Source organism: Triticum aestivum, chromosome 1A (assembly GCF_018294505.1).
Source record: "Triticum aestivum cultivar Chinese Spring chromosome 1A, IWGSC CS RefSeq v2.1, whole genome shotgun sequence".
Lineage (NCBI taxonomy): Eukaryota > Viridiplantae > Streptophyta > Magnoliopsida > Poales > Poaceae > Triticum > Triticum aestivum.
In genome coordinates this window covers 96985890-96993358 of record NC_057794.1, presented here as the reverse complement: position 1 = coordinate 96993358, position 7469 = coordinate 96985890, and the positions used below count along the sequence as shown (strand labels likewise).

General features: G+C 43.4%; 2 non-coding genes and 1 pseudogene across 2 annotated transcripts; all 3 read left to right on the top strand.

The window, feature by feature from the left end:
- Positions 1-2010: 2010 nt before the first annotated feature.
- Positions 2011-2965, top strand: LOC123191957 (cytochrome c oxidase subunit 3-like; annotated as a pseudogene).
- A 2360-nt stretch (positions 2966-5325) lies between these two features.
- Positions 5326-5399, top strand: TRNAM-CAU (transfer RNA methionine (anticodon CAU)). The gene has a single exon. It is a non-coding gene; the product is annotated as a tRNA-Met (tRNA).
- Positions 5400-5529: 130 nt separating this feature from the next.
- Positions 5530-5603, top strand: TRNAN-GUU (transfer RNA asparagine (anticodon GUU)). Its single transcript has one exon. It is a non-coding gene; the product is annotated as a tRNA-Asn (tRNA).
- Positions 5604-7469: the final 1866 nt, after the last annotated feature.

Below are 7469 nucleotides of genomic sequence, written 5' to 3'. Positions count from 1 at the left end.
TAATCCTTTCGAACTTGGGTCCAGAAAATAGTGCTATTGTACAACCTAGGGAAGTCAAAGCACATTCTAAGTGGGCCGCATTGGTCGGCCCTTTCACCTCATTCTTTTCCGTTTCCACGCTCTGAAACCGGGTTCTTTCACTTCAATCTCTCTCATAATCAAGCTGAGATATGATGCTGTTTCATCCTAGAATTTTGAGAAATCCCTTGTTGGCTGGGACGGACCCTTAGTATAAGATAAGTCAACACAACAGGTTGTGTCAGTTTCTCAAAAGACATGGGCTCGCCTTTCGGGGTGACTAGCTGCATTCATTGGTTTGCTTTCTTCCACCAACTTCACAACCATCCTTCGTTGATGACAGGCAAGCTCAACCACAGTTTCCGTAGTTTGGTTCAATTCATTCGGCATTTCCATTTCCAATTGGTAAGTTCTATTTTCTCCGACCCAAGGAAGAAGATCACAAGCGGGAGTCCCCTCTAGGAAGAGATGCTTTCCAAAGGCCGTACGCTACTGTTGAATGGCCAAATAGGGATTGAAACAGAGTAAATAACTAGAGTATCCCGTCGTAGTGGTAGCTGCATTTACGCGACCGGGTCCGAGCCACGGGACAAGACCAAATTCGATTGGATTTGTCACATCCGCGGATGGAAGACCGTAGATTTCTAACTTTCCCTACTCGGAGAGCACGTGTATGTAGTCCGCATGTATCTACTTATTTATTCGGAGAGCGCCATTAATAGGATTCAGAAGTCGTACAAGCTATGGCGGAGCCGTTTACCAATGCACCCAGTTCTCCTCATATTTGATTCTTTTTTTGGTATCATTGGTTCCACGTACGTCTTTTGAGCGAGCTTTCTTCACTGTCATCAAAACCAACGCTAAAACCGAAGCTTTCCGAGCAGTTGTTTATTTCTCACTTTAGCTGCTGTCGTTTTCCTCTTCCGAATTAAGCGAGTGAAAAACAAGGGGATCAGAAGAACAAACAATAAGAATGAGGGATTGAAGTCCGTTTCCTTCGTATCATATTTCAACGGATCGGGTAGTTCTAGTCTTTTTTGATTACTCCTTCCTTTTTCCCATCATTTGACATAACATAATTAAGAAACTGTTTGATGGTCAACGGAACGAGTAGAGAAGAAAAATGCCCTTATTCCAAAGGAAGTGAGTGCCAAAGCGAAAATAGAGTAAAGAACAAAAGAACGAAATGCAAGGGTTGCATCTGCTGTTTCAAGTCCGGACGGTTCCTCCGCTAGGTTATTGAGTTGGCTCCCCCATTATTCTTCATCAGATAACACACACTTAATGGAAAAACGAGGTATCTTTTTGGGAAACTTCTCTACTTACGACTTTGTTAGCGCTTTGAGGGCTTCACTATGTTCTCTGAAATCTTGTATAAATAAGAAAGAAGTCTTTCTCAGGAGATGACTCTGCTGATACCGAATTTCAATGCAAAATGGCTCTCGCTTCTTCTGAAAGAAAACAGGGGAAAAATCAATATGGAGCCGTCAGAGGCTTATCTGGCAGATATGACTTCCTGAAATTCTTTCCAGATAAAAACCTAAAATGGAGGGGTTGGGGCTTTGGCTCCAGGCTCAAACTCTATCTTGTGGTAGACTGCCCTCCTAGGGAGCGCTTGTGCAACTAAGTTGTGGGGCATGACATCCCAAATTCATCATTTACATTCGGAATTTCCTGACAAAAAGTCTTATGTGTATTGGATCTGCTCTTTTGTTAGCATGAACACATGAATGAGATTCTTCTTATTCTTCCTAACATCAAATTTTGCATAGAATGATTGTACATGTTCACGCCGCTAAGGTTGTTCCCACCATTGAAGTAAGAGTCTGGGTGTGTTTTTCTTACTAACACGGAGAGGGTTCCGAATGATAAAAACCAATCCAAAACTTCTTCGTTTCGTTGGTAGAACCCACGCCAACTCTTTTCTCTAAATAATAGAGAGATCTTTTGATAGTCTCACTTCTATCAATGCATTGAAAGAACTATCCCTTCCTATTTGTTTGTCCTAATGATACAAAAAAGAGCCTCCTTCTTTACCACTTTAGGGGATGGGGGTGAAGGGGGGTTTACATACAACCGGGGCAAAGTGGTTTATGATTGAATCTCAGAGGCATTCTTATCATTTGGTAGATCCAAGTCCATGGCCTATTTCGGGTTCACTCGGAGCTTTGGCAACCACCGTAGGAGGTGTGATGTACAGGCACTCATTTCAAGGGGGTGCAAAACTTCTCAGTTTGGGCCTAATATTTCTCCTTTATACCATGTTCGTATGGTGGCGGGATGTTCTACGTGAATCCACGTTGGAAGGGCATCATACAAAAGCTGTACAATTAGGACCTCGATATGGTTCTATTCTCTTCATAGTCTCGGAGGTTATGTCCCTTTTTGCTTTTTTGGGCTTCTTCTCATTCTTCTTTGGCACCTACGGTAGAGATCGGAGGTATTTGGCCCCCAAAAGGGATTGGGGTTTTAGATCCTTGGGAAATCCCTCTTCTTAATACCCCTATTCTCCCTTCATCCGGAGCTGCCGTAACTTGGGCTCATCATGCTAGACTCGCGGGGAAGGAAAAACGAGCAGTTTACGCTTTAGTAGCAACCGTTTCACTGGCTCTAGTATCCACTGGCTTTCAAGGAATGGAATATTACCAAGCACCCTCCACTATTTCGGATAGTATTTATGGTTCTACCTTTTTCTTAGCAACTGGCTTTCATGGTTTTCATGTGATTATAGGTACTCTTTTCTTGATCGTATGTGGTATTCGCCAATATCTTGGTCATCTGACCAAGAAGCATCATGTTGGCTTTGAAGTAGCTGCATGGTACTAGCATTTTGTAGACATGGTTCGGTTATTCCCATTTGTCTCTATCTATTGGTGGGGAGGTATATGAAAGAAGGGAACGAATAAGTGGATTGAGGAATAAAAGCTCGAAGACAAAGAGAACTTCTCCGGGTACTCAAGATACTGTGTTTGGAGAGGTGTAGATTGTAGATTCCAGCCGAGAAGACCAGGAAAAGATAAGGATAAAGAATGTCATATATCTCAGGAGCTAGATCACTTCCCGATGAACAAGTCAGAATTGCCTCAACAAAAATGGATGGAATTGACCGAAAAAAGCCATTCAGCTTCGTTATCGATTAGGTATCAGGTGCATAAAAAGGAAATCAAGTTTGGGAAATGCCACCAAGGAAATGATTTATGGACCATAGTCATTGCTAGATCTCTTATTGCTTTATTTTCTTGCATCCAGACAAGAAGATCTATTTCTCCCTTTGGGGTGACGCTAGCTGAACTTACTTAGAAATGGTCAATTTTGCCTGCCTTGGAGTAATGATTCCACCATTGGATCTTAGAAACGGAGAAGTCGAGGTCGAAGCCTATCATCAAGGCTATCTACAAATAAAGCATAATCGGAAATGAGCAAATACAAATAAACAAGATCCGGAAGAGTTTCCGCTTTCGCACGCACCTGGACCGCTGGATTATGTTGAAGAATAAGACCTTGCCATGGCAGACTCTAGCTTAAAGGTAATGAGCTGATGAAACCAGAGCAAGAGAGGCACCGAAGCAACTCGAGAGATACTTTCTTTGAAATCGGGATTTTGGGGGTCTCAATGGAAGGCAAGGTAGCGCTACTGAATCCCCGTCCTACTGAAGCTGCTCCTCTCGCTCTCGATAAAGACAAGGAGGTCATGAAGGAGCTGGAGGGGAAACGTTGGGAGGTTGGGCTGGAACATGAAAACGCTTGCTTGCGCCCCACCCCGGCCCTATCTTGCTCCAGCTTTACGGGGGTGATCGACGACGGCCACACCGGGGAGATGAACGTCTCTTCAGGTATGAGATTATGTGGGAGACTTGAGTGCGTGTCGGACTCGCCCTACTATGGACATGAGATACATCTGGTCCCACTACCCCGTGTCATATTTAAAAGCTGGATCTTGTTGTTCATGGCCCCATTTCTCACTGCACTTAAAACAGAGCCCCCTGGTGTGTCGATATGTATGGAGGGAGGAATTTTTGTTGGCGTTGAGTGTACTAAGTCTAAGATCTGCTTACCCGTGTGTCCTAAGATACTGCTGCTTTCCTTGTAGCCATGTCTGAAGCAAACAGTGCTTGGGTAAGCTAGTTGATCCCACCCGAGAGCTCTAGCGATTCGTATAAGTGTTGGTTTGTCGACTAAGCAGTCACCTTAGGAGCACGTCGTCAGTATCACACTTGTTATTCGCAAAATCTACCTTCCAAACGATTTCCAGAGGATCGAGCAAGAAAAGGAGATAGTCAATCTCTGTTTGAACCCGGTTGCTTTCTGCGCAGAGATGTTTGCTCGTGTCTGTCTTCCGGGTCATCTATAGAGGCTTCTGTTTGGATATAAAAACGGACGTATAGGTAGATTTTAAGGTGATGTATCGTCTGCGGTTCTTCCCGCTGTACGTCAATCGTTCTCTAAATCGATGAGGAAGGTGAAAGTAGGGCCATCGACTGGGAAGCAAGCATGAAGGAAGAACTCTGGACTTTGGTTTCAAGCTGAACTATTTACTTCTTCTTAAACAATTTATTGCTTTCCATTCCACTGCTTCTGCACAAAGCCAACGAGCTTCAAACTTATTGCTACTTCCACTCTGTGAAGATTCTTGGTCGTCGTAGTAACACGTATCAAGCACCAGTTGAAAGACCCATTCTAGCTTAAAATCAGTCTTCTACACGATTCCTTATTTAGGAGCTTCCTGTAGTGAATTGGGATACCTAAGTATTTTAAAGCTACGGATACACCAAAAAGGTGGGCATATTGAGTCTCGAACTGCTTGCTTTATGCGGCTCAACTATTGCCAGTCAGTATGGATGCATTGGTACTCCGATCCGATATCATAACTTTATTCAATCTCATATCCAGATCCAGATTGGGAGCACGGTCGCGAGTCTGCACCTAAGGTGCCTCGCCTCTCGTGGGGAACGTATTGCATTTTATGCATTCTACCCCGCTTCAATGATTGCTATTGCCCCGCTTTTCTAACTCTTCTCTGCTTCTGAACTTACCTGCTGTGTTTCTTCAGGTTTAGAGTTAACACCTTCAGGCGATCTTCCAAACTATAATTGTTTTTGCCAACTGGAATTCGGGAAGTAGTAGCAACAACGAGATTTCTTGCATTTTAGTACTCGAAAGGATGGATAATTCAATACTGAACTGCCTGAATCAACCTGAATCAAAAATGATTTCTCGAATTTTAGTATAGAAAGCAGATCGAAAACCCCCATTTAATTAGTTCTTTCGAGTCACTCACTAAAGAGGGAAAGAAAGATCAGGGGAAGAAGCGGGGTAGAGGAATTGGTCAACTCATCAGGCTCATGACCTGAAGACTGCAGGTTCGAATCCTGTCCCCGCCTTATCACACGTCAGACAGATACCCAGGATCCGAGTCCTGATCACCTGTTTTTTAATCCCTGTTGTTATGGAAAGTGTTGCTGTGTCAAATCGAGATTATGTGGGTGTTCAGCTTATTAAGCAATTCGTTCGCCCTCAATAGCTCAGTTCGATAGAGCGATCAGTTGTTAACTGATTGGTCGTAGGTTCGAATCCTACTTGGGGAGATTTGATTCATTCTTTAATGTAAGAATAAAGAATGGAATCAAAGGGCTTGCTTTGACCCTTAGGAGTAGAGTAGGTAACCCATTTGCTATCCTTATTTCTATTTCTATTGCATTTTCTATCTCATCGTATCACATTGTGTTCTACGATTCCACTTCGACAGAAGGAAAGAGCATACCTAAGTTCAATAGCTTTACGTCCGCTATCCCGATCATGATTTTCCTACCCTTAGGGGGAAAGTAAAGGCCCTTTCTTACTCGAAAGCCATTCCAATCAAGGCAAGAGCCAGAAGTAGACCGACTTGTTGATCGGGTAGCAATAGGCTATGACATAGCTCACTTTATCAAGAACATAGGGCGTAAGATCAAGAGGTTCTTCCACCGAAAGATGGGATCCTGTCTCTCCACAAGGGTTCCCTTTCTATCGAACTGGCCTTGGCGAGTCGCTTTAATTCCACTGGAGGATTGTAGCTAGACCAATTCTCTACATTGTTATTATTGTCCTCCCGACCGATCGATCACATCCTAAACTCTGTATGTCAAGCTAAGAGTAACCATAGTCTCAGCAAATAGATAGTCTCCTTCCTTTGTTACCGGTCTTCTTATAATGCCGGGCCACGCCCAGAAGTTTCCCTAAGTGACATGGCTAATAGGAATATTACAGATTTACTCAGCGTCCATTTTTTATTCCCGTCCATATCTATTACGGTTTGTTTCCTAGAGCAGCACTTAGGAGCAGTTGGAAAATAAACCACTTTCAACACCCGGGCGCTAAGAGACATAGGATCTTGTAGAATCCGCCAGGCTTGCCTAGCCAAGATAGCCAGATTCTCAATTTCAATGTCTCTAAATCCCATGCCTCCCTTATACTTCGGCATCGTCATCAAGTCCGACGAGACCCATGCCGTCTTCCTTCCTTTCTACTAAACAGAATTTGACCCTATTTCAGTACCACTTGATAAGCCCGGATCTGTCTGACCAATAGGAGATAGGCAGAAGAACATCGCTAAGGATAGTTACTAAAAGGCAAGGCTTATATGAATGTGCTTTCTAACAATCTTAGTCGATTGAAAGAAAGGATTGCTATCCAAGCACGATAATAAGAATATAGATAGAGCCTCTATAACTCGAGCAAATGCCATGAGTGAGACTCTAGGACTTTCAGCGTTCATCCTATTTATGATAAAGCGTGTACTGATGTAGTCGGCAAGCATCCCATGCTAGAGCAGAAGAGGTTCTTTCTAAATCGGAGTATCGGGACTCATTGAACTTCTTGCACATAAGATTCAAATTACAGTGTTGAATTCAGATACCGTTTTTGGGATCGATCTTCCTTTCAGGTCATATATGGATGTTATCGAGAATGAATACCGCCCTGAGGTAGTGTTGTTTCTCTTTCCAGAGCAGTATAAGAAAATATCGTCGTTACTTTTCAGGTTGCCCGTGGTTGTGCCTGAAGTTGATGGTCGGTATACTCGCCAAGCCTACCACTGTGAGATATGTGCTCTAAATGGGAGGTATGGACAACCGCATGAGATTTATGTAGTGCATGAGTTGTTGTGGGGGAGTCAACCGATCTCTAACCAGATCTAGAAAAGAGGTAGCTATGGTCAAGTATCCGATCTCTAACCAGCCTTCGGTGCCTCTCGAATAGGATTTGTCGTAGACATGTGCCAAGGACGCTTCCTCGTCACATGTTGATACAAGTAAGATTGAGGGTAGAACCTTTCCCCTGGCGCAGTAGCGAATTCTATAAACGGATTGTTCTATTTCTAAATCATTCCAAGATAAAAACGAAACCTATATGAATTGCCCAAGATAGGAACTAAACCTTCTATATGCGTCGGATCCCACAAATGGTGACACAGA